Below are 12,782 nucleotides of genomic sequence, written 5' to 3'. Positions count from 1 at the left end.
CACATCTTAAATAAAATCACACTGTACAACCTAAAAAATAAGCAAAATGTAAAGGAATGTTTTCAAAGACTATTTCATCATGTAGGAAGAATGATCATGGCATGAGAAGCTATTATATATGGCCCAATTTTATTACTTTTCTCTGGGTGGTATCATTATACATATATTTTTCTTGAAACGCCTTTATGTGTTATATTTTATATTAACATAATCATAAAAATACATATAATTTAAAGGAAAAATTCATGAAACCATGTATAAGCCCTGTACTCACCTGACACAGCTTTTACATCTTTGTCTGCTATGCCACACCTTTGATTATTTTAGCTAAGATTAACTTGTCACCTTCCCATTAAAAGAGCTGTCAGAAATTTCACCTTTGGTATTATCTACTCTAGTATTTCAACATGTCTGATTATCATCATTATTAATAATTACAATTTTGTAGAATTTGATAATTTTAAGTCACAACACTATTCATTCAGCAAACATTTACTCTGTCAGATACTTGCTAGACACTGTTCTAGACACTGGGGCATAAAACATTAAGAAACAGAGTCCCTGCTCTAATTGAGTTCAGAATCTCAGGCTACTGAAAAAACAAAGGAATGACATAGTCTTAAAGGTATCTAATAGCAATGTCACCTTGAAACAAGGATTAATATGACATTTTCAGTCCTACAAGATATTCAATTACCAAGACAAGTTATATGAAGTCCCAACATTCGACAATCTGACCTGGAAAGTGTCATTTTCATAGTTTCAACCTACTGATTTTCTCAGACTTGTATTTTTTAGAAATGAAGCAGAATTTTGAGGTCATTTGTTTAATTCATTTCTTTCATAGATGATGAAACTGTAGACCAGAAGAATGATGACTTAGAATCACAAAGCTCATGAATTAGGAGTACAAAATAGATATTTTGCATAAACTAAACCAAGGGTTCCCTTTCTTCAGTTATTGGTAGTATAAAGGAAGAACCAGATGCAGACAAAAAAGCATATATCCTAGAATTGCCATAACTTACAAAAGCCATTAGTCTCCCAATATTTCCATGCATATTCTAAACAGACTGACTCTTAGATCTAGTGCTCAGAGCTGGGGAAAAAGAAACTGAGTAACACATACAATGTGTGTGTGTGTGTGTCTGTGTGTGTGTGTGTGTGCATGAGCACACATGTGCCTATAGGGGTTGGGAGGAAGGGGTACTTCTGTGTAAGCTTTATCAGGATGCTGTAGGTGGATAGTGTCTAACCACAGGAACTGTAGCTGGGGAGTAATGGACAGCATGTGAGGGAACGATACATGATAACACAGCTGAAGTAATTACTGAGTAAAAAAATCTTAAGAATTATGGGACACACATTCAGATGGCATTAAATTGTGTGTGTTTGGTTGGTTGGTTTTTGGCCCTGCCGCATGGTTTGCCGGATCTCAGTTCCCCAACCAGGGATCAAACCCACACCCCCTGCAGAGGAAGCATGGAGTCCTAACCACTGGACCTCCAGGGGATTCCCATTTGCTTTTTTTGTTTGTTTTGTTTTGTTTTGTTTTTGCGGTACGCGGGCCTCTCATTGTTGTGGCCTCTCCTGTTGCAGAGCACAGGCTCCGGACGCCCGGGCTCAGCGGCCATGGCTCACGGGCCCAGCTGCTCCGCGGCATGTGGGATCTTCCCAGACCGGGGCACGATCCCGTGTGCCCTGCATCGGCAGGCGGACTCTCAACCACTACGCCACCAGGGAAGCCCTGTTTTGTTTTTTTGTTTGTTTTGTTTTGTTTTTAATCAAATCTCTCCAGCAAAGTCCAGCAGTCATCTCCTACAACCACCCCCAGCATCAACAGGCTGCTAGAGAACATATTTTGCAAATGCTGTGAGTGTGACTGTCCTCCTTTTCCTCATGGTTTATATAACTCATATATGAAAGCAAAAAGCTAGAGCCATAGAAATACAGATAATTATGCTGGTAGTTTAAATGCTATTCTTTGAGTAGTTGCATGTACAATAACTCAGAATTCTGAAAATTATATGTAAGTTCAGATGCAGATATAACCAATCGAATATGAACCATGCTGCTTAGAATATTAAACTTTATATGTGGGAGAGAAGGGAAATCAGTGAACAGCTAACCAGGCTGTCACTTTTTGTGAGAAAAGATGGATAGCTAACTACAGCCACACATTGCAGCTATAACTGGTTATCGTTTCCAGTTTTCAAACATGTTTATCTCTAAGTTAAATGCTTCATAATATTAACATAATTTTTAAAAGTACATTTAGTTTTTCTCAACACTCTTTCCTTTAGAAAATTCTGCGTAAACACCCTTCCACTTGGAAAGTTATTTTAAGTTTCTTTCTTATTGAATAACTAAGAAGCTAACCAATTAATTAATTCAACAGCAGTTTATTAAATAGCAAATGTGGAGTAAGCATTAACTGGGGTGTTGGCAATGCAAAGGTGAATGAAAGAGATATGGATCCCTGCTTCCCATACATCCACAGTCTTGGGCTACACTAATCACATTATTATTTATAATGCAGTTGTTCTCATTCTTACTAGAAAGGTTTTATGCTAGGTAGTTGCTAATGCCCAAATTAGAAAGTGTTACTTAATTCTTCTTTAAAATATTTGAGATATGTGTGATTAATAGTATTAACTCATTTTATAGATAAGAAATCAAGCAATTATTTTAAAGAACAGCAAGCTCTTGGTAAAATCAGAAGAGAGGTATCTTAAAACCCAGTTCATGTTATATTGAATTAATCAGTTTAACGTGTATTTGCTTCATTCATTTTATTTCCATTTAGTCTATATTTTCCTGATAGTCCACAATGAGCAATCGGATAATTATAAAATAAGAAAAATATGAAAATTTTTTCTAAACATAATATACATTAGGAACTTAGAAAATGAAAAATGTGTGTTACAATATAAGAGAGAACACCAAATTTTAGTGATCAGAAGGTCAGGGGTCCAGCATTAGTTTAAAAACTGAATTTATTCAAATTATAAAAATTTATAAATGTCAGTCTTCTTGTATATAAAAACAAGGAGAGTAGTACATACTTTGGTGAGTAGTTTTGATGGTCTAATTTGTCTTGTAGTTAAAATGCTTGATAAACTTTAAATTTACATACATTACTCTAAACTAAGTATGATTTTGAGTATATATCTTATGGATGGCATAGTTATATTTTAACTCATGCTGAAGGTATTTTTTCTTTTAATTTATAAGCTCATATTTTTTACATTTTTGTTATAATAGATATATTTAATTAAAATAGATATATTTAATTTTAATTCATGTTTTCTTTTGCCCCCGTATTGCTTTTTAAAATTTTCATATGACGTTGCCTGTTTTTTGTTTTTTACATAATTTTACATTAAACATAATGTAATGGCACCCTCTATGGCCCCCAATAATGTCTTCATTCATAGCTCCTAATTTCCATTATCCTCTTATTTGTCTGAGTTATGTCTTCCAGTAAATGTTTTAGAAGAACAGATGGACTGTGTAATTCCTGAGCCTTGTATATTTGAAAATGTCTCTTTCCCTTGCTTTGTTATGTAACGTATATGCTTTGTAGTTAAAAATTCTCCACCTATTGATTTTGTAGATTTTCTTGTCCTTGGTCATTATCAAGTTTTTATTCTGATACTTGGTGATATCAGTCATTTCCCTTGTGGATTCAAATTTTTAATAAATCTTTTCTCTAATTTAAATCCTTAGGGTATCTTCTCTATGATTACCTTCACTAATATAGTTTTCTTAGGCTTTCTTATGATTTTCTTGATTTGTCATCTCTAGCACTAATTGTGATTACTGAAGTAATTCTGCTCTTTGCTATTCTAATAAACTTTAAGATTCTGCCAAGTCATTATTTTTCTCTTAAATTTATTGCCTTGCTTCTTATAGTTCTTTGGGTTTTCTAAATTACTTATATTCCTCAAATGCTATTATGACTCTAGACTTTGTAATTTAACATTGACATGTTTCCTGTAGTAAATTATCTAAATTATTCTCTTTCCCTACTTTTATCACACTATCTCCATACTCTTTTTACATTTTCCCTGTAATCTATTGCCATAAGTTCCATGTTGTTCTTCAGCGTTACTATTGTTACTCGTATTACTCCTCTCACTGTTACCACTACAATTACAACTAACACTTTACTCCTCTTGTTAGTAAAACTGTAAATGAATATAATTTTTTTAGAGTGCAACTGCCAACATGTATCTGCAGTTTTTAAATTATTCAAAAATTTAACCTAAAAATATTTAAATATGCACCAAAATTTTCTGGAACAAAGCTATTGATGGTAGTGTTATGAATAATAGTAAAACATTGGAAACATACCCAAATAAAGGAATGGTCAAATAAATGCTAATACATATATTCACCTCCTAGAGTATTAAACATTTGATTACACAGAAAATTATTATGATCTAAGGCCAAAAGATATAAAACTATATATACAATGTGGTCACAAATACAAACATATATATATATGCATATGTATTTTCTCTGTATAAAATATTATTTGTAAAGATACTCTTCATATGCATAAAAATGCTGGATTCAAACAGACCAAGATGGTAAAAACATTTATTGCAAGGAAGTATGGAAAGAGGAGATTGTTGGTGACATACTGTTCTTTTCTATGTGTCTACTATATTATTTACAATGAGCATGTGCTTTTTACTTACATTAAAATAGTATTAATAAAAAGCAAATCCAGGGCTTCTCTGGTGGCGCAGTGGTTGCGAGTCCGCCTGCTGATGCAGGGGACACGGGTTCGTGCCCCGGTCTGGGAAGATCCCACATGCCTTGGAGCGGCTAGGCCTGTGAGCCATGGCCGCTGAGCCTGCGCGTCTGGAGCCTGTGCTCCGCAACGGGAGAAGCCACAACAGTGAGAGGCCCGCGTACCTCAAAAAAAAAAAAAAAAAAGCAAATCTATATTGTAAAACTATCAAAAAAAAAAAAAACCTTTATAGGTTGAGTTACATTTGTTAAACAGTGAAAATATCCAGTAGAAAAAATAAATTTGAATGCTTATAAAACCCTTGGAAAATAACATTTTTACAAGAAAGATGTCATTTTTGAGAAGATAGTGTTAAATCAGACTAACCTCAGGGCATGCTCCGAGCAGGGAGGTATATGTGAAGACTGCCTTCCTTATAACACAATCATGCCAATTTTGACACTGGAATGGCAAGCTTTTTACTTTAAATGATTATCAATTTCTTTGTAAGCATTTGAAATTATTCCCTTACATTATAATAAATTTTAATCAAGCTATCATACTTGACTGAAATTTTTTGTTTACTAGAGCTAATGTTACTCTTTTGGTTGGTGATATTTCTTTTGTTTATTAGACAGTCTAGCATTCCCCAAACACAGCAGTAAAGTGAGCCGGATATCTGTCTTCTATAGCAATGTTTCATATCTAAAAGATTTTGTGCTTAAATTCAAGGGTAGTTTCATTTGCATAAAAAGTTATTTTATTGTTGTTTTTGAACAACTTAGTGTTCATTCAAAAATTTCCCTAATCCCTAGAATACTTTGGATATTTCACTTACGACTTTGAAGCAGAGTTAAGTTTTCCCGATGGTCCTGGAAAACCACTAAACTAATGACAGGACATTGTGTTTGTGTGTTGATGAGCCCTGTGACCTCAGAAGCTTAATTTGGTTCAACTGTTCATTATGACTTAACAGAAGCACTGAGACAGGTTTCTTGAATCAACAGAAGAAGCCACAGTTGGGGAACCTGAAAATCCACAATGGGAATGTAACAATTTTGCAAGCTAACACCTTCCTCTTTAGGACTAAAAGAAAAAAAAAAAAGGTTCCTCTGAAAACTCTTCAGAAACAAAATGATCCAATGGGTTGGTGATATAGTTACCAGCAATTGTTTTCTTGTGCTTGCTCAAGACATAAAACCTCAGAATATTTTTAGCATTCTATTACCACATGAGGGTGCTCTCTCCCCAAATATGTGCCTGTAAAGTGAGCAGGCCTCAGCCAGGAAAGAAAGTTGTATTGCTGTTTCCTTCCATATGCATTTTGGAAGTTGTGAACGTATTTTTTAGAATAAACATGTGTGAGAAGGAAAAAAAAAAAAGTCTAGACCTAAACACAAATAGGCATATATACTATACAAACCTTTAAAGTATGAATCAGGCATACAAAAAGATAACTTTGATTTTAAAATGTGGATCTACATAAAGGTTTACAGTGTTAGGCAAAGCAGGATCCAAGGACCACCTATAACATGATGGTAGAGAGAGGCCAAGGATATGTGCTCATTAAATAAGCATGACTCTGTGTTACCTCACCTACAGATTCAGAATATCTAGAAGCCAGGCCCAAGAATCTCTACTTATATTTTGCATCTTGGGTTTTTCTCATGTACCTTAAAGTTTAAAAAGCACTCACGTGAAATCATTTAAAAATGATTACTACTGTAAACACTGACATATATGTGAATATTTAAATCTAATAATACAGATGATTCTTTGACAAATGTCATCAAATGCTTGGAAGCAGTTCATCACAAGGGAATTTTATCTGAAAAACAAGTGAAAATTTTCAACCAACATTCTCACAAGCTTTACAGATATAATAAATATAACATCTGCTATCTGAGACAACAGAGAATATGAACTTTTACTCATCTTGCAAGCTCATTGATTTTTTTTCTCTTTCCTTTTGACCTAGTTCAGTAAATAAAAAATAACTCCATGTTTCAGCATGTAAACTTCACTCCTATAAAATCAACTGATGCTTGTCATTTTAAGAAAATGGCCTGAGGTTTAAGAACTAATTTATAAGGTAGAAATTTGTCCTATAAAATAGAACTGTAATTATAATTGTATTTTCTGTGGGAAATGAATTTATATTGGAGAAAAATTAAAACTTAGGTTAAGCAGTAAGTAATGGTCGGCAGAAATGTTAATCAGCATGGTCAGCTCTTGATCTTTTAAAGATCTGAAGTTATGCTTATAATCCAAAGGCCTGACTTCATGCATGGAATTTTATGTCAGAGAGAGGAAAAAGTACTAGAAGGGAACGGGATAGTAACTGAGCTCCGAGCTCAGGAAAATGTCGATGAGTATTACGTTCAATTAGGTGGTCTCTAGGATCAAAATTAATGTCCATAGAAATAAAACGGGCATATTTATGTGAGATATATATGTACATATATAAATTTTATATACATCTAATCATATATGTACCTTCACATATAGCTACTCACAGACATATTTGTGAATACAACTATGCATATTAGTAAAAATTACAGAACATTAGAACTCAGATAGGATCTACCAACTTCACCTTCCATCCAGCACACATCTTATTTTATAATTTTCTAAATAGTTAACCATCTGTGGCCTATGCTTGAGTGCTCACTAGAAAAGCAAGCTTCCAACTAACCATTATGGATCATATCACTTTAAATAGTAATTATATAGAATATTAACGATAGTGTTTTAAACACTAAGACTGGATCAATAATTTTCACCCATTACCTCTAGTATTTTCTGAATCTACTCATAATAAGTTTAGTTATTTTTTCATCTAACACCTCAAAAATGTAAAGTATGCTAATTTAACTTCACTAATTTTCTTCTCTATTATACTTATGGTCCCTAAATTATTTTTTTAAACTTTTTAACACTATTTGTTAGAACTGATGTTTTTCCAGTGCCTTCTTCAAAGACAGAAATGCAAAATATAAAGTTTGTGCTGGTGCAGAAGACAGAGGATTTTTATGTCTCTTAATCTGGACCTCATTCCTTTAAACGAAGATGTTTGTCTTTCTTAGATGTCTCAGCAATGATGAACATTTTACTTAGATATGTAAATTCTTCATCTTTTTTGCAGTAGCTTTATTTAGTCATTCTTTAATTTTTCCCACATGCAGCCATTCATTTAAAAGTAATTTCTGTGCACCTACTATATACCAGCACTATTCTAAAAGTAAGGGATAAAACAGTGAACAAAACAGGCAGAAGTCCTTGACATTGTGGAGCTTTAATTTTAGGGGAGAAAGATAGATGATAATAATAACAAATATATGTTATATTGTAATTTAGAAGGTAACACATGTCATGGAGAAAAATTAAGTATGTAAGCAAGTTTGGGATTATGGGAAATTAAAATTTTTTAAATGGAGGAATTAGGACAGTCTCACTGAGAAAATAATATCCAAATGAAAACGTGAAGGCTATGAGGGAGTGAACAACAAAGGTATCTTAGAGAAAAGCATTACAAGCAGAGTACAATGCCTCTGAGACAAGAACGGGCCTGAAGTGTGAAAGGAAGAGACAGGCGGCAATGCGGGGGGTAGAGCATCATGTTAAGTCTGCAATGTAATGGGATAGGAATGACTTGTAGAACATTCTAGAGACTTCAGAATTCTGAGTGAGAAGGGGCTTGATTGGAGGATTTTGAGCTGAGAAGTGACAGGCTTCTATTTAAATGGATTAATCTGACTACAAAGTTCAAAGTACACAGAATGTAGCAAGGGTGAAAATGGGAGGAGAGGAGGCTACTGAAATATCCAGGTGAGAGATTATGGTTGATTGGATCAAGGTGAATAATTGAATTGCTGAAAACCTAGGAATTCTGGAAATCTTTGGACACACTTTTCTGACTATATCTGGAGTGTCAGAAAAAGTAGAGTCAAGGATGACTTTAATTTTTTGTCCTGATCTACATGAAGAACTGAAGTGCCATTAAATAAGATGCAGAAAACTGAAGGTGGTGCAAATTCGGAAGAAAAAAAATTAGGAACTCAGCTTAAGTATGAGGTATCTGCTAGAAATTCAAGAGAAGAATGCCTATGCAAGCGTGCTACTGGATATATTAATATGGAGTTCAGAGACAGGTGCAGACTTGAGATTTAAAATTGGAGAAGTCCCCACACATGAGGGAGCCAATGCTGTCAGTCAGTGATCACTTACACAAGGAAAGAACGCAGGTGGAATAGGAAGTACAGACACTGAAGCTCTCTACCGCTGAGACACAGGGAGATGAGGATCACCCAGTAAAGTAGACTGAGGTTGGTTTGCAGAGTAGGGGGAAGACAAGGTGGACACTATCTCCTGAAGCCAACTGAAGAAGGCATTTCAAGGAGGTGTATCAGCATAGCTGGTTTTATTTTAGGTTGAACACAAGCGAACTCACTGTTAACCACCTTGTTCAGTTCAACCCAGAGTTCTAGGCTGTCAAGTTACTTTGAATCTTGAGTCTACAATTCAAAATTTCTCAAGGAATTCAAGTGTATGCCCTGAAAAAAGTTATCCATTAAACATCACCTTAAAAGAAATTCCTCTTAACTCTAGTTAGAGTCATCAAATCTGTTCAGATTTTAATTCTGACATTGCAGCTTTGTGTCACCTTAATAAGCTTGCCTTCTATGAGTTCATTCATTCAAGTCATTGATAAAAATATAAAACATGACATATCTCAGCATATAATCTTCTGATTTTATGAAATGCCTCAAGAGATCCCTCCCGAGTTGCCATCTATTTAGTAATTATATTTTAAGTAAAGTTATTGACTCAGCTATAAATCCACATAATTGTTCTAAATCTTGAATTCAAAGGTATTCTTATTTCAGTTGTAAAAGCACAGTATTTTTGAACTTGAAGAGACCTTGAAGATCAGCTAGGCAAATTACCATCAGGAAAGACAATAAAATGCCTTGAAGTTAAATTCTTTTGATATGGTGGTCTAATTAATAAGTATTTTGCCATTATTTGTTCTTCTCATAAGCTGGCTCATTATAAAATTGTTTTCTTAAGCACTCCTAAACCACTGGAATCCACTGGGGATCCATTATATAATTACGTCTACCCAAAGATTAATAAGTGCCCTTGTATATAGTTTCCAGATTTTTCTCCTAGAAATCCATCTGTTCATAACCTCAATTGTTGTCAATGGTAGTTTTTTTCCATTCCATGTATAAATACTTCCATTTCTTTAGAATAAAATCTATATGGGCTGGTGTGCTTAACCAGATCTAAGGATATTTAGATTATCTTTTTAAACACTTCCTATTTCCTGTGATTAATTCAGTGGCTCCCAGTTGTTTACTTATTTGTGCTTTAGCTTTTTCAATTTGAAGTCTCTCATCCTTGGATTTTGCTTTTGTCATTGTGATTTGTAAAGGTTTTACTATCTATATTAATATTGTCCAATACAACTTTCTGCAATAATAAAAAATGTTCTCCACTTACATGGAAAGACAGCTTCAAATACAATTAGAAATCTAGCTAATGCAACTGAGGAAGCAAATTTTCATTTTTATTTAATTTTAATGAAATTAATTTTATTAAAAAATTTTTAACATCTTTATTGGAGTATAATTGCTTTACAATTTGCAAGTTAGTTTCTGCTGTATAACAAAGTGAATCAGCTATACATATACATATATCCCCATATCTCCTCCCTCTTGCGTCTCCCTCCCACCCTCCCTATCCCACCCCTCTAAGTGGTCACAAAGCACGGAGCTAGTCTCCCTGTGCTATGGGGCTGCTTCCCACTAGCTATCAATTTTACATTTGGTAGTCTGTATAAGAAGTCCATGCCAAGCTCTCACTTCATCCCAGCTTACCCTTCCCCTCCCTGTGTCCTCAAGTCCATTCTCTATGTCTTCATCTTTATTCCTGTCCTGCCCCTAGGTTCTTCAGAACTTTTTTTTTTTTAGATTCCATATATATGTGTTAGCATACAGTATTTATTTTTCTCTTTCTGACTTAACCTCACTCTGTATGACATCCACCTCACTACAAATATCTCAATTTTGTTTCTTTTTATGGCTGAGTAATATTCCATTGTATATATGTGCCACATCTCCTTTATCCATTCATCTGATGATGGATACTTAGGTTGCTTCCATGCCCTGGCTATTGTAAATAGAGCTGCAATGAACATCGTGATACATGACTCTTTTTGAATTATGGTTTTCTCAGGGTATATGCCCAGTAGTGGGATTCCTGAGTTGTATGGTAGTTCTATTTTTAGTTTTTTAAGGAACCTCCATACTGTTCTCCATAGTGGCTGTATCAATTTACATTCCCACCAACAGTGCAAGAGGGTTCCCTTTTCTCCACACCCTCTCCAGCATTTATTGTTTGTAGATTTTTTGATGATGGCCATTCTGACTGGTGTGAGGTGATACCTCATTGTAGTTTTGATTTGCATTTCTCTAATGATTAGTGATGTTGAGCATCCTTTCAACATGAAATTATTGTTAAATGGTTGTATATGTCTAGTGGTTACCACATTTAACAGTGCAGATCTTTGTTCCATCTTTGAATGTAGTTCAGTAAGCCCCTTAAATTAGTTCTAGTAATTCAAGGACACAAATCTTTGTGGGTTTAAGACAGGACCTACAAAGCCAAAAGCCAAAGGTGCTAGACAGATCACATAAATGAGCAAAGGAGTCTAGTAGTAACTATGGGATACTAAAAAATATATAATTATTCTGTAAAACAACAGTAACTACTCCAACAAAAAGGGCCAATGATTCAGCCAATTGTAGCTATGCTAAGATACAAAACCAGAATTGCCAGACTTAATTTTCAAGAGAAGCACAAATCCAAATTTTAAGTAAAGTTTCCCAACTTTTAAGTGTCGACAATACATTCAAATGCTCATAAAATATTACAATGTCAAATAAAACATGCCTAGCAATTGCCTGTTTGTGATAAATTACCTAAAACATCTTCACAATACCCTAACAGGTACAAATTATGCATGTGTGCCCACCCTGATCATGTGCACTATTTCTGGTTCTCTTACACAACTAATAGGATTAGCTAATCTAAGATTCTCTGCAACCTCACCCATTCATTACAGAAGACTCCCACTTTATCACTTAACAACAGTTTCTGATTAGTATCTCATAAGAAATATTTAAGACTCAATAAGATGTAAACATTCATAAAAATTCTCAATTCTGATAAGTTTCTCTAAAATGTACTGAGACTTAGAGTGTTAGTAGCCACGACAGTTTGAAGCTTGTAAGTCTTTCATCTCCAAGTTTCAGGTTCACCTCAGAATTTAATTTCAGACAATTGAGTCGCAGAGAACAAATATGTATATAACAATTATTTTCTTACAATGGACAAGGCAGGCATACCTGAGGATTTGTTCTAGGTATTCCTAGGGAATGTTACCAACAAACAAAAAGGAAAGAGAAAGAGTTAAAACTAAATTAAAGGCATGTATGACTTCACCCGCTTATTTACTATTTGCTTAATAACCCACCTTATGCATGAGCTCTCCCAAACATAATCCCATAATTACTTAGCAAACAATCATTTATTAGAGCAACTATGCTCACAGTAATGGACCAGGCACTAAGGAGGAGTACTGGGAAATGTAAAATATTGTTCCTGACCTCTAGGAGCTTAAGATGTTGAGAGAGAATCTAACATGAAAGTATCAAGGAACATATGAACAAGAGCAAAATAATGTAGCACACAAAATACATGTGAGCTAAGAAGTTTTATATTTCATTTGTTCCTTATCTAATGAAATTGATGGGATTTTCTGGTAATAATGGGCAGAATGTTGGCCAACTGTGTTCCATGTAAAGACTGATACCATTCCACAGTGGGAATACTTAAAGTGTAAAACATGAACACTCTGTAGTAAAACTTTCATATACCCCTAAAACAATTGGTAAGTTAAAGCAAAGTTATTAACTAGAGTTGTAACATATACTGTTTCCTTCAAAAACTAAGTCTAAATTAAATCTCTAACTTT

The sequence above is a fragment of the Mesoplodon bidens genome, assembly GCF_964165515.1.
Source record: "Mesoplodon bidens genome assembly, chromosome: 8".
In the NCBI taxonomy this organism is placed as follows: Eukaryota; Metazoa; Chordata; class Mammalia; order Artiodactyla; family Ziphiidae; genus Mesoplodon; species Mesoplodon bidens.
This window is presented reverse-complemented; position numbering follows the sequence as displayed.